Source organism: Myotis lucifugus, unplaced genomic scaffold (genome assembly GCF_000147115.1).
Source record: "Myotis lucifugus unplaced genomic scaffold, Myoluc2.0 scaffold_62, whole genome shotgun sequence".
Classification (NCBI taxonomy): domain Eukaryota; kingdom Metazoa; phylum Chordata; class Mammalia; order Chiroptera; family Vespertilionidae; genus Myotis; species Myotis lucifugus.
The window spans coordinates 807273-826458 of record NW_005871110.1 but is presented as its reverse complement, the minus strand read 5'-3'; positions in this window follow the sequence as shown (position 1 = coordinate 826458).

Below are 19186 nucleotides of genomic sequence, written 5' to 3'. Positions count from 1 at the left end.
CCTTCCAAATATGCCCCAACCGGAGCTGGGATCAAACCTGCAACCTAGGTATGTGCCCTTGACCTGGAATTGAACCTGTGACCCTTCTATGTACAGGCTGACATTCTAACCACTGAGCAACACTAGCCAGGGCTGATTATTATTATTTTTAAATATTTTTTATTGATTTCAGAGAGGAAGGGAAAGGGAGAAAGATATAGAAACATCAATGATCAGAGAGAATCATTGATCGGCTGCCTTCTGCATGCCCCACACATGTGCCCTGACAGGGAATCGAACCTTGACCTTCTAGTTCAGTGATGGTAAACCTATGACACGTGTGTCAGAGGTGACACGCAAACTCATTTTTTTGGTTGATTTTTCTTTGTTAAATGGCATTTAAATATATAAAATAAATATAAAAAATATAAATCTTTGTTTTACTATGGTTGCAAATATCAAAAAATTTCTATATGTGACACAGCACCAGAGTTAAGTTAGGGTTTTTCAAAATGCTCCACGCCGAGCTCCAAAGGTTCGCCATCACTGTTCTAGTTCATAGGTTGGCGCTCAAGTGAGCCATGCCTGCTGGGCAAATACAGTAATATTTTAAATTTTTTCTTTTGTTTGTTTTGTTTTAAAGATTCTAAAAATATCCACACATTGTGATTGGTTGATGTGTCTCTTGACCTTTAATCTATTGATTTCTCCTTCTCTTTTTCTTTTTCAATTATTTGGTAAAAAAGCTAAGTCCTTTGCTGATTGCATCCCTATGATATCATTGAATGTGTTCTTTTATTTCCAGTAAACTGGTGGTTGGATTTAGAAGCTCTGTCAGATTCAGATTTTTTTAAAATATTTTTTTTGGTAGAACTTAATAGGTTGTGTTGTGTTCTTCTGTGTGCAGGCAAACTAATGAATGCTTGGTTGTCTCCTTATTGAGGAAAAATGCATAGATCCACTATAGGAAGTGCAAAATAGTATTCTGATTCTAGAATTCATTCTTCTCTTCTAAATCTATAATTTATTTTCTTTTATTAGCAGAAATACTCCTATAAAGAAAAAAATCCTTCCATCTATTTGCTTTTCATTTGATACAGTTCATAGAGGAAGTTTTCAAAATAACAAGTTAGTTTACTTATCTCCTTCTGTCTAACATCTGTGTCTCTTTTTTTTATTTCATGAAGAATTAATTTCATAACACCTCAAAATGATTGGACTAGAATACCAAATAATTACTCTTTTGATTTATCTCACAGTACAGTCATTCACCACTTAAGGAAGGTGATACATTCTGAGAAATGCATCCTTAGGTTATTTTGTCCTTGTCCAAACATCATGTGCACTTACACAAACCTAGATAAGTATCGCTTACTGCACACCTAGGCCAGCGATTTTCAACGGGTGTGCTGCAGGAATTTTTAAAACGTGCAGTACCTGACTAGTCAGTGGCACTGACCTCTTTCCCTTAGATTGTCAAATTAAAAAATGACAATACCCAACACAACAATAGCCGTCCAGTGTGAAAAATAAAGATTATACCTATTTCTTTTATGTCAGATTGGGGAAAAAATAATATACTTTTTGGTGTGCTGCAGAATTTCAGTAATTAGCTTATGTGTGCCATGAGACGGAAAGATTCGAAATCGCTGACCTAAGCTACATGGGATAGCCTATTGCTTGTAGGCTACAAGCCTGTACAGCAGCATGTAACTGTACAAGCCAATACAAGATTAAATCAGACACGAGAGAGAAAGATGCAATCAAGCCACACTGGAAACAGGAGATGTAAGAAGCTGCTGATGGCATAGCATTACAAAGTGTTTTACAGCAAACTTTTTTTTTGTAAGTAGGAAAGTACACTCTACAACAATGATAAAAAGTATAGTATAGTAAATATATAAACCAGTAACATGGTGGTTTATTATCACTATCAAGTATTACATAATGCACATAATTGTATGTGCTGTACTTTTATAGGCCTGGCACATGCAGACGGTTTGTTTACAGTAGCAGCACCACAAACACGTGAGTAATGTGTTGTGTGCTCAGATGTTATGTTATGACGGCTATGAAGTCACTAGATGATAGGAATTTTTCAGCTCCATTATAATCTTCTGAGCCCACCATGGTATCTGCTGTTGATTGAAATGTTGTTTTGCAGCACATGACTGTATACATTCAACAGCCTCGAAATAGCAGTGCCAGTATTACAATCAACCACATGATTACTGTAAAATGTGTTTTTCCCCCCATTTTTTTTGGTCTTCGTGCATATCTCACTTTGGATATACAAATTACTTTTTTAAAAATCATTTGGCATATCTTTATAGCGGCCACACATTTAAGTTTGTTTGCTTCATTTTATTCTTGACTTTTAGGAATTCTTGCTTTAAAATTTAATTGAATTTGATAATTATGTAAATTATTTGTCTTCCTTCCCCTTATTCCTTTTGGTTTTTTTCCTTTAAGGAACCATTCTACAGTTTATGGTTTAACCTTTTGATTATTTTTAATAAGCCATTTTTGGTAAATATTCACATACACATTTCCATCCCTTTTATTAGAAAAATGATAGCACACTATACACACTTCCCCCATCTTACTTTTTTTGTACTTAGCAAGAGGTCTCTGACATTAGTTCAGAACTGTGGAGAATTCCGTTCTGTTAATGTTCCATAATTTTAGTTAGTTACATTTGAATGATTTCCAGTTTTTTGCTATTTTAAATAATCCTGTCATGAATTGCCTTGTTTTCTCTCTCTCTCTCTCTCTCTCTTTTTTTTTCTTTTGCCAATATATGTCTTTCCATGCTTTTGCTGGTATATCTTTGAGATAAATGTCTTAAATGAGATTGATGGGTCAAAGTGTAAATGCATACGTAATTTTGTTGAATAGTAACATTCCCTTTCATAGAGGCTGTACTATTTTGCATTAGCACCAGTGTATCGCAGCCTCACCACAAAGTATGTCATTAAACATTATTTTTATCAATTAATTGGGTATACAGTCACAAATTGGCATAGTTTTGACTTTTACTTCTCTTATAAGGAATATTGAGCTTTCAAAATTTGATTAAGACTTATTTTCCCTTATTTTTCAGTCAATTGTTTATTTCACAAGCCCATTTTCTGTATTATTATTGGTCCTTTTTTCTCTACTTTAAAGAAATTCTTTATATGTAACTGATATACCCTTAGTGATAGAAATTGTAAATATTTTCCCCATTTTGTCTTTTTACTTATCTTGTGATTTCTCTTGCCAATTTGGTCTATTTTTTTTCTTCCCTCTTTAGTCATTAAGTTTATCTGTCTTATTGCTTTGAGGGTGTGAGTCCATAATTAGAAAAGTTTTCTCCTTTCTTTGGTTATAGAGAAACTGACTCAGGTTTTCCTCTAGTATTTATATGGTTTCATATTTTTACCTTTAAGTTTCTGATCCATTTGGAATTTATCTTAGTATATGGTCTGAGGAATGGATCCAATTACATATTTTTTTCTATTTAGTTATTAAAATATCACCCCTCAATGTGAGCTTGTCTTTATTAAATATTACATTTGCATTTGTCAATGAAAGTAGTTCTTGACTTTATATTTTGCTTGATTGGTCTACTTATTCATGCGTCAATATCCGGACTTTTTAAATATTAGAGACTTTATAATATTTTTTAATATCTGGTACAGCTAGCCACTCCCAAACCATCTTCTGTTGGATCTTGCTTCGTATGTTTGGTTTTTCAAATGGAAATCATAATTAACTCCAGGGGGCAAATGGTATTTTTATTGAACTTGTTTTAAATTAATAAATTAACTTAGAGCTGGCATCTTTGAGATGTTGAGTCTTACTAACCATGTTGAGTCTTCCATTTCCAACTCAAGTCTACTTTTGTGATTTTCAAGTGTGTTCTATGCTACTTTTTAATTTAAGTTTTGGACATTTAAATTATGTGAAGACTTTAATTTATAAGACATCTCATGAAACTTACTATATTAAGCAGAAAATTGAGAATTATTACTTTAATAAGTTGTATTTTCTGTGTTGGAATTATGTTTGTCATTAATATTATTTACAGTAGATATTTTATATTTGTATTTAGATTCTTTATTTCAATTAACTTTTTAAAAAATTAAATCTTTATTGTTGTAAGTATTACATATGCCCCCCTTTCCCCCTAATGACTCCTTCTTGCCTGCCCCCATCCCTTGCCCCAGGCCTTTACCACCCTATTGTCTGTGTCCATGGGTTATGCATATATGCATACAAGTTCTTTGGTTGATCTCTTCCCACCCACCCACTCAGTTAACTTCTAGTGCACCTATCTTTAGGAAGCAAAAAGCACTATACCCTGGTCCAGTAAAATAAGAACAATAACAACAAAAAATCAAAACAACAAAGGTTGCCTGTGAGAAGGAGTGGGAATGGGGAAGAGAGGGAAATGTACAGAAACCTAGGCTGTGATGTGGGTGGTGACCACACTTAAGTACAATATTTATACTTAAAACTTGTAGTTTTTGTAGCCCTTCAAAGAATTTTAAAAACTATTTGCCTCTTTGTACATTTTTTAGTTGACAGCTAACATTAAAACTGTTGTAAATAGTGTGATTTCTTGTATATGGCAAATATTGTCACTTAAAAATGATACGTTATTCTTTTAAATGTAGCCAATGAAATTGAAACACCATCACAATTTTAAGACATCTGGTCATCCATTAAAATATAAACAAAAAATATAAAGAAGATCTTTAATAGCCAAACTTTACATTATTCCTTTTTTCTCTTTGAATATGTATTTCCTTCCCCTTCCTGCACAGAATTACATGGTAATGAATTTACATTTTTATGCTAAATTGTTTATTTTATCAATCACTACATTATATTTCCTGGCAATAAAAATGTATATACATTTAAAATAATAATTTAAAAATTTTCTGTGTCCATAAGACTTTATGTAGGTGTTAAGAAATTTTCTACTGGATTAAGTTACTATTATAAATAGTAGCAGAATAAAATTTATTTAAGCAGTACAAATGTATTAAAATACTTGAGAATCATTATGTTTTCTAAAAAGCACAATGTATTAGAAATTCATTTCTTAATGAGGTAGATGAGACTTTATGTCTTATTGTTTGAATATTACCAGAATAAAACAGGGTTCAGCAATAATTTTATTCCTATTTTTGTTTTTATAGCTGCAATCTTGAGAAATCTGGTTTACATGAATAATAAATGGTAATAAAAGGAGCATTATTATAACAGTGTCATCCAGTTCTTTTACCTGCTTCTATATCACATGCCAAGCTCACATAGCAACCTAATATTAGCAATTACTTTTAAGGCTCAGCTGGCAACTGGATTATGCCCTTCTCTGGTTTTGTTCAAAGCAGAGGATTGGGAAACACATGCATTGCCAAAAAATATGTTAGACAGTAGGGTCACTTTCTCAAATTGACTGCAGTAAAATTCCAACTGCCCTTGTATTTGGAACCCCAGTGATGGTATATGCTGGGGCCACGTGGGTTCAGATTTGGAAAGAGGTTTGCCTTTTTTTTTTGTAAACTGGGAGGAGAGGGGGTGCTATGAAGAGAGAAAAGGAAGAAGAGGAGGAGAACTGGAGAACTGGTGCTCTCACATATATTTAGGCAGATCAGATCAGCAGTAAGAGGGTCAAAATGGAAATCAAGAATCTGGAGATATATACATACATATATATATATATATATGGATTAGTGGCCAGGTGCACGAAATTGTGAATGGGTGTGGTCCCTGGGCCTGGCTGGCGATCGAAATGCGAGCATCTGGCGTGGAAGGGCAGGTCCCAGCTGACCTCTGGGCCATGGGCAGCACCTGTGCCCTCGGACCCCTGAGCGCCCCCCTCCTCCTGAGTCATGGCTCCTGAGTCCCCATGCAGCGATGCGGTGAGCATGGCCGGACACCTCGGTCTGGGGCACAGCCTCGGCCTCTGGGCTGCCCAGTGGCGCCACACGGAAGCCAGGAGGGCAGCGCACTCTCTCCCGGTGGGCCTCGCACGAATCCACGGGGAGCCCGACCACCCTTGCGGTCCCTGTGGCTACAGCCTGGATCACCTGGAAGAGACTGTGTGGGTGCGGGGTGGGGCTTCCTGGCACCTGGCACCTGAGCATGTGGGGCTTCCCCTGTGTGGAGCCCTGTTGTCCTGGCGGGGGGGTAGCAGGGGGAGTGAAAGTGAGCTCAGTGGACACTCCACATTCTCACCGCACCTCTGTTCCTGTCACCCCTGCCCCCAGGTAGCCAGCGAGAGGTCACAGCCCCCCGCCCAGGCGCCATGGGAGGTTGGTCGCCGTCATCCATCCCCAGTTCCCTGTCCCAGCCCATGGCCCAGCCCTGATCACACAATCAGGGCCTGCTGGCCACTGGTCACCATCTGCGGGGTGATAGGTTGGGGACCTCCACTGCTGCCTCTGGTTGCTGTCTGCAGGGCGATCAGCAGGACAATCTGGCCCCCTCTCACACTCACCTTGACCTGGCGCTACCTGCTCACCTGCTCCACCATCCTGCCGCAGTCCCGCTCTCATTGGGGCCCATTGGGGCCGGCAGTGCCTACACTGCTGCCTGCTGCCAGCGTCGTGTTGCCAAGGCCCGTCATGTTCCATGCCACCCCCCTGGTGGTCAGCGCACATCATAGCGAGCGGTCGAATTCCCGGTTGAATGACTGCCCCAGGGGACAATTTGCATATTAGGCTTTTATTATATAGCATAAATATCCTTGTTCCCCTTTGTTATCCTGAACCTCATGGAAGGCACATAGCCCAGTTTGAAGACCCCCATTCTAGGTATCCCAGGATTGGTTTCATCTAATAATAGGAAGCACAACAGCTGGATGTCAGCAGAGGCAGTGCTGCCATGCCCAGGCCAACTTATGCCAGAACTGTTTATATAGGGGCAATGCCCAGTGTATTGATGTTGTCTTCACAAGATGTTTTTCACAAGGTAATATGTGGTCAGGCAAAACAAAACAAAAACCCTTAACATTAACAGACACTTCACCCAAGAAGATATACAGATGGCTATTGAAGTTTTTCCCCCAGCTTCATTGAAGTATAGTTGAAAAATAAAAATTGTATATATTTAAGGTGTATGACATCATTTGATGGGTATGCACTTCTTTAACTGCACAAGACATTGCCAGATTGCTTTCCAAAGTATTAGTACTAAATAAGAGTATAGTCCCTGCCCCAATCACCCAAGTATGTATACAGATGACATTTCTCCATGTATTTTCAATTCTTAAAATTGTGAGGTTTTAAAATTTTTGTCAATTTTTGGTTAATGAAATGAATCACATTGTGGTTTTAATTTGCTACATTTCCCTGATTTCAGGTGAGGTTGAAATATTTTTATATGTTTATTGGCCCTTTTGGTTTCCTCTTTTATAAATTGCCTAATTATATTCTTGACTTTTTTTTATTATTATTATAAAGTTCTTTTTCATTGATTTCTTGGCCATCTATCTATATTCAGGATCTGCATTCTTTCTGTTTGGCTTGCACATAAGCTTTTTCAGTCTCGCATTTACTTAAAATATATTTTTTTATTTTACTTAAATATTTTTTATAATGTCTCTCAATAAGTAGAAGTTTAACATTTAATTTGGTTAAGTTTTTTTCTTTATGGTCTGTGCTTTTTAAATCCAACTTAGGAAATTCTTTCTTACCGGAAAGTCACAGATATATTCTCAATTTAGTTCTTTTTTTTTTTTTGACATTTTATTCTTTAATCCACCAGGAAGGGATTTTTGTTGATGGAGTAAAGCTGGGATACCATTGTATATATGTATATTTTTCCTATTGGCTATTCTTATTTGATATTTCCTCATTTATTTTAATTCTGTTTGGGCACATAGCAAGTTTCTATGTATGTATATATTTGGGTCTGTTTCTGGGCTTTCTGCCTGGTTTCGGTAGTCTGTTTGTTCCTGTTTCAATTCATACTAGAGGCCTGATGCACGAAATTCGTGCAAGAGTAGGCCTTTGCAGCCCCGGCTGCCTTGGCCACCCTCGCTGCCCCAGCTTCATCCGGAAGGTTATCCGGGCGGTCGTTCTGCTGTTCAGTCATTTGGTCGATTTGCATATTACACTTTTATTATTATAGATTGTCTTAAATACTATGGTTTAGTAACTATTCTTAATATCTTAGGGCAAACTCTCCTAATTTAAAATGATCTTAGCTATTCATGCATGCTCTTCTACAAAATTTGATATCATTTTGGCGATTTTCATGAAAAAATATATTTTCATTTTGATTGGAATTGTTTTGAATTTATAGATTAATTTTGGAGATAATTAATCTACTAGATTTTATCTATGAGAAATTTCTTACTTAGGATATTTTTTGCTTTATTTATATGATGTTTGGTCTATAACTTCATTTGGTCTATATTTTTAAAATGTTGTTTATATATTGCTTTCCATTCTTATATGTTTGGAGTAGATGTAGTTAACTGGTGGGTTTATGCCTTCATTTGAAGCTTCTGTTCTTTCTATACATATTCTTCAGAGATCTCATTGGCTTTCAGAGTCCAACATTCACCTCCATGGAAATGAATCTTTAGCCTCTTCATATTTTATCTAGTCCTGCTTTTAATTCTCTAGGTCATCACTCTAGGCACTTACTGTCCATTCCCATTTTCAATGACAAATAACATTACATTCTAAAACGTATTACCAATGCTTTTTAGATGAGCTGAAGTTTTTCCATGCTTCTCTTCATTAGTGTGGATTATTTCTATAAAATAAACACGCAGTAGATCTTTAGCAAATGCTAATGACTTAAGATCGACTATACTTTAAAGCCTCTTAGACTAAAGTTGATACAGTTACAAGATTTATTATCAAGGGAAATAAAACAAATTCAACATAAAATGTTATTGGCCATTTTGCCTTTATGTTGGTTTTGGAAAGGGTGTTTGGTTATTATGCATCATACACAGATTAGACTTTCAGACCCATCTCTGATTTTTTGTATTAAGGAAAAATACAAACAATATACTTAAGACTATAATTTGTGTGTCTATTCCTCAAGATGATAGGACTTCTTTTGTGTTCTTGTCAAGGCAGCTGTGGCTTATCTAAAGTGGATGGCGCTGCTGCATTTCTCTGTAAGGACTTGAGAGCAATCTTGCCAAGAAAAATCTAAATGATTTAAAACACACTCTCACTCCAGAATGTTAACACGCATTTTCTAATAATGGATGGAAGGGCATTAAAAACCATGCCACATCTTTTAACATCTTGAGCTTTTTGTTCTGGCAATACTCTGCCAGGAGAATAATCTATAATAATAAAAGCGTAATATGCTAATTAGACCAGACGTCCTTCCTGATGTCCTTCCAGACAAAGCCGGGGCTGCGAGGGAAGCCCGAGTCCTGGGTGCCAGAAAGAAGCTGGTGCCAGCAGTGGGGGGAAGGAAGGCCTATTCTTGCACGAATTTCGTGCGTTGGGCCTCTAGTCCTATTAATAAAAGCCTAATGTGCTAAGTGTCCAGTCGTTCTGTCATCCATTCAGCCAATCAAAGTGTAATATGCTAATGATATGTTAAGGCTGCTCAACCGCTTGCTATGGCATCTGACCACCAGGGGGCAGATGCTCTGACTGGTAGTTTAGCTTGCTGCTGGGGTCTGGCTGATTGGGACTGAGTAAGATAGGCTGGACATGCCCTGGAGCCCTTCCTCGGTCCCTACCCGGCTGGCCAACCTCCTGCGTCCCTCCCTGGCCCTGATCGTGGGTGGGTGGGTGGGTGGGAGGTAATCAACCAAAGACCATCCTATGTAATAAAAGGCTAATATGCAAATCGACTGAACAGCAGAAGGACTGGTTGCTATGATGCGCACTGACCACCAGGGAGCAGACGGTCAATGCAGGAGCTTCCCCCTGGTGGTCAATGTGCTCCCACAGAGGGAGCGCCGCTCAGCCAGAAGCCTGGCTCATGGCTGGCAAGCGCAGCTGCGGTGGCGGGAGCCTCTCCCACCTTCGCTGCAGCGCTAGGGATGTCTAACTGACAGCTTAGGCCCACTCCCTGGACTGTGAGAGGGCACAGGCTGGGCTGAGGGACGCCCCCACCCCCAGTGCACTAATTTCGTGCATCGGGCCTCTAGTAGTATAATAAAGTGGATGAGTCTTAACCAACTGTAAAGATTATCATATTTGTCAACTGTATCAACTTTAGTCTAAGAGGCTTTAAAGTATAGTCAAACTGCTTCCCTCTGTTCCAAGAGAGTGATTGCTAGTTCTCTCTCTTCTTTTTATTTTTTAAATCAGTTTCAAATTTAAGTACTCTCTTTATTTAATACTTTTTTATTTTTTGCTGTGTCCATGACTGCACATTTATTTTAACCCCGCATCATGGCTTGATACATAGTTCTATTGACTACACAAACATACAAGCAAAAATAATTCAGGTCAATAATTTAAACATATTCATAGGGAATTAGGGTATTTCCACGAATGTTAAAGAGAAAGTCTATCTGAGATAAGTGTGTCACGTTTCATTTTTCGTAATGAAAGCAGTGTCTCTGTGACTGCAGTGACATGGGACCAGAAGACCTGGCAGGCAGTTCTGGGTTGGCCACTTTTATTCTTTGAGCCTCAAGATGTTACTTTGGAAAATGAGGCTGGTACTTATGGAAACTACATAAAGAAATGACTGTAAAAGAGTCTGGAAAAGAATAAAGGAAGGCAGTCTGGTAGATTTTGCCCTTTATCAATTCCAAATGCACTTCTGATAGCTTTCTGGCTTTTAAGGTGAAGTTGGGAAAAGGCACACTGTGTGTTTCTAAAAGGAAACCCTGCTTGTGAAATATCTTCAGAGTGAAATTCAGGAGCATGTTTCTAGCTCATCCTCCCTTTTGGGGATAAGGACAGATGGTAAGGGTGATATTGTTGCAAGTAGCCCCCCTTTAATTACCCAGTTTTATGCTGTTGTTTTGGCTTCTCCTACTACTCTGTCCTTGCCAAAAAGGCCTGTGCTTGGTTCCATGAAGTAGGAACTACTTATTCCCTTTTTGTAGATGAGAACACTGAGGCATGGAGAGATGAACATTCTGCCCCAGAAAGTGGTGGAGCCAGAATTCCAACCAGGAAGTCCGAGCCCAGAATTCTGGCTCTTAAACACTGCCCCCTACTGTGTCTTATTAATAGGGAAGATGAGTTCAATTTTGATCATGCTTAGTTTGAGGCACCTTCAAGACATGCAATTGAAGAGATGTAGTGGTTTGAGATTTAGAAAAGAACTACAGGCCACAGACATGGATCTGGGACACATATTCCTGTACTTGGTAAATGAAGTGTGAAAGGAAGAGGAGGTTGAGTAAGAAGAGAAGGAGAAGGTCTCTTGGGAATACCATTTCTAGAAAACTGAGATTAGGCAAGAACAGAGTTAAGAAGAAAACCAGGAGAATACGGGCTAGATGTGTAGTGACATCTTCAGGGGGGTAACTGGTTTTAAGAGGACGTCAGTACCCCTTCACACTCCTTCCACGACTCGGAGCCACTGGCCATGCTAGCACTTACTGCCTTGAGGACACTCTCATCTTCTACTGTGCTGTGCCATTTCTACTCAGGCCGCATTACTGGGATCTTTCATCTCAAAGTTTGATGTCTGCCCTGTCCCATGCATCACATTGGGTATGTTAGCATGCGTGCAGACTGTGGCACTCATTCATCAGTTCATTGCTCTCCCTGGTTGTATAATGCAAAGACTGTGGTTTGTTTTTGCATGTGTGTGTGTGTGTGGGGAGGGGGTTGTGGGTTGGATTTTATTTTATTTCATTATTTTATATACATATATTTTAGAGAGAGAAGGAGAGAGGGAGAGAGAGAGAAACATATGTGAGAGAGAAACATCCATCAGTTGCCTACCACACATACCCCTACTAGGGATCGAACCTGCAAGCTGGGTATGTGCCCTGACCAGGAATTGAACCCATGACCTTTTGGTGCACAGGACGACCCTCAACCAACTGAGCCACATGGCTAGTGCTGTATTTTAACTCTACTAGTATATCAGGCTGGGGACTCTGAAGTCCCTACCTGGAACACCCTCCTTACCAACTCTCTCTCCTGGTTCCCAAACCCTGTGCTCTGTGATCTCCACCCTTGCTTTTCAGTTCAACTTGTTTTCTGTGATCAGCCACCCAACCCTTTAAAACCCAGTCTTTAGACTCCATCCTCTCATTAACCTACTTCCGTGTCCGAGTCCCAACACTGGGGTAGGCCAGTGGCTGGTTTATTCCTTTATTTTCTTGTTCTGGACCTCAGACTTTCTGGGGGAAAAACACAGAACATCGATTCAACCTCCCAAAAACCTTTTTTATATATATGAAACTTTGAAATCCTAATCATGCTTTAATTTTGTTTTAATATTCCATGATCCATAAATGAATAATTTACACAAATATCAAATAAAGCAGAATAAAAATAATAAATGTTTGTTAGTAGCCTGATAGCATTACTCATGATAGCTTTTGTAGATTTAGTTTAGCAATAATGTTGAATATATATTCTAGTAAGTGAGGCATTTTGTAAATTAAATATTTTTAAATACATATATTTTTTAATTCCAAGGAGAAGAAAGCCACATTCAGTGTTTAAGCTACATAATAAGGTGTTTTGTGCTCTGCTTAAATATATCTTCTATGTATACTTAGGCACAGTGGTTCTAAGGCTATTCTGGACATTCTCATTTTTATTCTTCTGACTCAATGTTTTGAAATTTTGCCCACTAGATTGTTTCTTACGTAATCATCTGTTTTCCCATTTTTTCTCCACGATAAAGTCAGTATAACTGTCGGCATGAGATATCTTGTTTCGCTAAGCTGCCAGTTTAATACACACAGAAGCCTTATCAATTTACTTTCTTGTTAGGTTCTGCCACCTTAATATACTTTAAAATACAATTTCTTCATGGCTTTTGAAATATTAAAACGAACTCTCAGAGCTCTTAGTGTTGATGGAGAGTAAGACATTATTCTGCAGTGACATTGCTTTTTTCTCAGCCTGTGCTTTCCACCACTTGTTCTCCATCTGGGAGGAGAAAACCATTGGCTCCCAGATAACCGCCTCATTTCCATTTCTTTGCTAACTTAGTGTGGTCAAGTACTGTCTGTAAGTAGGGCAGTCGGGGTGGGTTTGGGCAGCTGGGATGCAATCTAGCTTCTGTGACAAAGGACCAGTAGAAGTCTAACAGAGTTTGGCATTTGGAAGGAGTATTGTGCTTCATCGTGTAAGGAAAAACTAGTAGTGTTTGGTGTCTTTTTTTTTTTTTTTCGGTAGCTGGGAAAGGATTAGTTTGGGAGTCAGTCTCTAGGTGTGGTTGTGAGAAACAGCTTGGAATTTGAGAGACTCTGGAGACCAAACTTAATGCTTGATTGAAAAGACTGATGCTTTCAACCTTCACAAGTAATTTCAAATCCTCCATAACTATTCCCAAACCTGAGGCATTCAGATATTCCAAATATACTTTTTTCTTGGACACTGAAATGGTAAGGTTACAACTTGGTAAGCTGCTTATTTGAATAGGACAACAAAATATAATATTTACAGTTAGTTTTTAAAACTTATTTCACTGCAGCCTCCAAACCAAAGATTTTCTTTGCTTGGTAAATTTTAAACATTTAAATGACACGATGTATACCAATGTCTTTGGACAGTAACGTGTACTGATTTAAGTCTAGAGGTGATCTTTTTACTCCCATGTAACTAGAAATACATATAGTCCTCTCTTCTTTTTTGTCTTAGCTTCTCCTCCATGTGAATGCCTCACTGTGTGTGTCTCATTATACAGGGTGGGGCAAAGTAGGTTTATAGTTGTTCAATAATACTAACATTACAAGATTAAACTCTGTGTTGCGTACTCACAACTGCAAACCCACTGTCCCCCCACCAGGTAATGGAGCCCACCAGGTAATGGAGTAAATTCTTTGAAGGAACAGGACAGATCTAATCTGTTTAGGAGATTTGCAGATCATTTTCTCTGGACTATTTAGCTTTCCCATTACACGCAGGGCTCCTGGTCTCAGCCAGCCTCTGCCCTGGGAACCTGTCCTCAGCCGTGAGGAAGCATCACAGTGGCACCACTTAATCTGCAGACACTTTTGAATGGATAAAGAATTACAGGGCTTGTATTAGTTACCTTTAGTTCTCAACATTTTGTGCACTCTCTAGTTATTCCTTTTTCAACACGACACTGACAGAAACATCCTCATTAATGATTCTATAATATATGTTGCAGCTTGAAATTTGGAATTTATCTTAGTGTTTTATTACTGATGAGTATTATTTTTACGGTAGAAACAGAGATGGATTCTACAACAAATAACGATGACTTGTTGCTATGTGTCATGAGCATAGGTTACGGAAAATAAGTATTATAGAAGTGAATTTATAACTCTGTTAGCATGTATACCTGTAATGATCTGAAGAAAATGTAAACTAATAAGCTTGTATGTGATAGTGATGGTCGAATCCATATTTTAAAATTTAATAAGCTTTGAACACACATGTGTTTAAGCTGATTGCTATTACTTTCATTCCGTTTTATTGATAAAGGATAAAATATTTTTAAATTGCTTGTAAGAATTTTCTGCTGTTAGTTTAATTTTTTTAAAAAAGTTTTATTTTAAAATTGAACAGCAGTCCTAGCCGGTTTGGCTCAGTGGAGAATTGGCCCTTGGACTGAAGGGTCCTGGGTTTGATTCTGGTCAAGGGCACATACCTCCGTTGCAGGCTTGATCCCTGGCTCTGGTCAGGGGTGCGTGCAGGAGGCAACCAATTGTCGTGTCCCTCTCACATCAATGTTTTTCTCTCTCTGTCTCTTCCACTCTCTCTAAAAATTAATGGGTAAATATCCTTGGATGAGGATTAACAACAACAACAAAAAATTGAACACCCACTATTTTGTTTTGCTATAGCATTTTCACTTATTTTATTGGCTCTTTTATGATATTCTTTATCAAAATTAAATAATCCTTACTTTTAAAAATATATATATTTTTATTGATTTCAGAGAGGAAGAGAGAGATAGAAACATCAATGATGAGAGAGAATCATTGATTGGCTGCCTCCTGCACACTCCCCACTGGGGACCGAGCCTGCAACCCAGGAATGTGCCCTTAACTGGAATTGAAACTGGGACCCTTCAATTCACAGGTTGACGCTCTATTCACTGAGCCAAACCGGCTAGGGCTAACTAATCCTTACTTTCTGTGTTAGTCATTATTTTTTTAATTTCCAGTGTACAGATGAAGTAAAAAAAAAGAAGAAATATTTTTATTTTTAGTTGCACCTATGTTTAGATATATAAATGGTGCAATTTAACTTTTATATTACTGTTTCAAATATGGACTCTGTCTTACCAACTCTCTTCTCCCCGCCCCCTCTGCCCCCATTATCTCAATGTTTCAACTTTTTTGTTGGCTATGTTCATGGGAGTGTTGACCGCAAATGTATAGAGAAATGTGATAGCTAATTGACCTTTCATATCCTTATGATTTCTTACCATTTTTTTGGGACTGGAGTTTCATTTGATATCTAAAGAAAGCTATGGACCTTTTCTTGAGAAAAATACATATTTATAAACAAAATTTTAATATACATTTCTAGACATTTTATCCAATCTGGCTTAAGAACTGCTGTCTAACTTCAGAAATTAAGTACCCAAATTTAGACTATGTTATTTAGTATATGTTATTTCCCCATTTCTACAGACTACTTTGCATTCATTTGAAAAATATTAATTATCAAATTTGTGCATGTTATAGAATTTCCGTGCTGAGAAGAAGCCAGGAATTTAATTATCAAGGAAACAAAAATTTATATTGTCTGCTGTACAAATTTAGAGAAGGACAAATTGTGTGGGCTGAAATGTTTTTGGGTACATTGGGTTGAATTAGGCTTATGAAGTTAGGGAACACAGGTGGAAGAAAATGGGTCATGCTATCTGTAGACTAAAGCAGTGTTTTTCAAACTCAAGCAATGTAATGACTCATTTTAAAAGAAAAAATAATTATTGTGGCCTGTCAGTGTTGACTTATTTTTTTGAAATGTGATATTACTTAAATATGCAAAAAGCACAAAACTTGACTTGAACACTTTCTTCTTATGACTCTTACGCAACTGTCAAACCCAGAACTGTTCTACACATCCCACACAAACAAAATGACATAAACAATGATAAGGATATGTTGCTGCTGAATTGCCTATTCCAACAGAAATGTGGAACTGGAAACCAGCCATTATGGCATAGGTTCTTTTGAATTCAACATGCCCATGCTACTAGGACTTAAAGGTATGGTTTATGCTTTTTTTAAAAATTAGCTCAAAAATAGTTGAAGTAGTACTCTCTGATGTCAACTTGATTGTGAACATAAAATGTGCATAGTATTCAGTTATGAGACAGTTATTCAGATGATTCAGAAGGTCTTTGTATTAATTTTTAAAAGATTGTAATTGGTATGGTGATTTGAAATGGGCAAACAGACATTTCTGGGATGGCAGAAACTTCTTATATCTCGATTTGGGTATTATTTTCATGGGTGCACACATTTATCAAAACTCATCAAATTATAATTTACTATATGTAAATTTTACCTTGATAAACAACAATTTATAATTGGAATAAAAACAAAATTATAAAATTTTTTACAAGAATTCTCATATTCTGAGAATAGGTCCATGGACTTGGACTTTGGGACCCACCATCAAGGAAGATTCTCCTGGTCACCAAACAGTATTTATGGCTATGTACCACTTTGGTCCAGACCCCTATGCTGTTTTCTACTAGGTGAATAGAATTTGCCCGTGCATAAACAGTGAAGACACTGTGTGCCCAGAGTAGACAGTCTCAGCAGTGTGACTTATACCAACAAGTCCCGTCAGTCATCTTGATTCCAACTCAGCCTTCAAATTCTCTAATACTCTTCTGAGAAGTCCTCATTCCACCTTTGTAGCCACATGGGAGAAGTGAGAGGAGGGTAACCTGAATAATACAGAAGGAAAGGGAACCAAGAGAGTAACAATCTGAAGAAGGTTAGAGTTTATTACATGCTTTTGTCTTCAAAATTTTTATTTTCACATTGAACACTTGTGTGAGAAGTCAACATTTTTAAAGTTTTCTGAACAGACATCAAAATTAGTTTGACCCCTGATCCTGTGAGTTATTTCCTGTTCTTGTGATTTTTCAGCTTGTGGAGGAGGAGGATTGTGACCTTATAGTCTCTCATGAGTGCCTTTTTCTTCTATGTCTATTAATTTTTTTTTTTAGAGTGAAACATGCTTGCAGCACAAGTTTTAAAAATTTCAAGTTATTTTGCCATCCTATCACATGAGCTCTTCCAAGTGTTTAGATAGGCAGTCCTCAGTAAAAGCCAGGGTGATCTAAGACCCAAGCTTCTATTGATTCATTCCTGAAGGTTGCATCATGGTCTCATATGGCTGCTACAGCTCTAGCATTATATCCTTGCTCTAGAAAAGAAGAAGGAAAGTCAAGGACAAAATAGGGACCTAATCCCAGCTACTCAGTTGCTTAAATAGCCATCCTAGAAGTCCCACACAACACTCCACATAGACCCCATTGTCCGGAACTGAGTCTTACAGACTTCCATAAAGAGTATAAACTTTTATTTCGGGTGAAGAACATCCAACTAAATGTCATGTCCCTTGATTGGTGGAAGGAAAAATGGATTTTGAGTCAGACAGCCAACAACCTGTGTGACAAATGGAAAGCCACCAAAGGATTTAAAACCAGGGAACAACATGATGCTTTATAAAAGAATACTCTGAGCATGTTTTCATATGTCTCTTGGCCTTTTTTATGTCTTCTTTCGAAAAGTATCTATTTAGGTCTGTTGCCCATTTTTTGATTGGGTTGTTTATCTTCCTTTTGTTAAGTTGTATGAATTCCCTGTAAATGTTGGAGATTAAACCCTTATCGGTGACAACACTGGCAAATATGTTCTCCCATGCAGTGGGCTTTCTTGTTTTGTTGATGGTTTCTTTTGCTGTGCAGAAGCTTTTTATTTTGATGAAGTCCCATTTGTTTATTTTCTCTTTATTTCCATTGCCCTAGGGGCTGTATCGGTGAAGATACTGTTTCCGCATATGTCTGAGATTTTGCTGCCCGTGGATTCCTCTAAGATTGTTATGATTTCCCATCTTACGTTTAAGTCCTTTATCCATTTGGAGTTTATTTTTGTGTATGGTGTAAGTTGGTGGTCTAGTTTCATTTTTTTGCATGTATCTGTCCAAATTTCCCAACACCATTTATTGAAGAGACTGTCTTGACTCCATTGTATGCTCTTACCTCCTTTGTCAAATATTAATTGAGCATAGTGGTTTGGGTCGATTTCTGGGTTCTCTATTCCATTCCATTGGTCTAGCTGTCTGTTCTTGTGCCAGTACTAGGCAGTTTTGAGAACAGTGCCTTTGTAATACAGCTTGCTATCTGGTATTGAGATCCCTCCTACTTTGTTCTTCTTTCTCGGGATCGATGTAGCTACTCGGAGTCTTTTTTTATTCCAGGTGATTTTTTGAAGAGTTCGTTCTAGGTCTGTGAAATATCTGTTGGTATTTTAATGAGGATTGCATTGAATCTATAGATTGCTTTGGGTAGTATGGACATTTTAATGATGTTGGTTCTGCTCAAAGTCACTAATTATCTGAGAGATGCAAATCAAATAGACAATAAGGTACCATCTCACAACTGTCAGAATGGCTATCATCAACAAATCAACAAATGACAAATGTTGGCGAGGGTGCAGATAAAAAGGAACCCTCGTGCACTGCTGGTGGGAATGCAGACTGGTGCAGCCACTGTGGAGAACAGTATGGAGTTTCCTCAAAAAACTAAAAATGGAACTCCCATTTGACCCAGTGATTCCACTTCTAGGAATATATCCCAAGAAACCAGAAACACCAATCAGAAAGGCAGCACAATTTACAATAGCTAAGATTTGGAAACAGCCTAAGTGCCCATCAGCAGATGAGTGGATTAAAAAACGGTGGTACATCTACACAATGGAATACTACGCTGCTGTAAAAAGAAAGGAACTCCTACCATTTGCAACAGCATGGATGGACCTGGAGAGCATTATGCTAAGTGAAATAAGCCCATCAGAGAAAGATAAATATCACATGATTTCACTCATTTGAGGAATATAATGAACAACATAAACTGATGA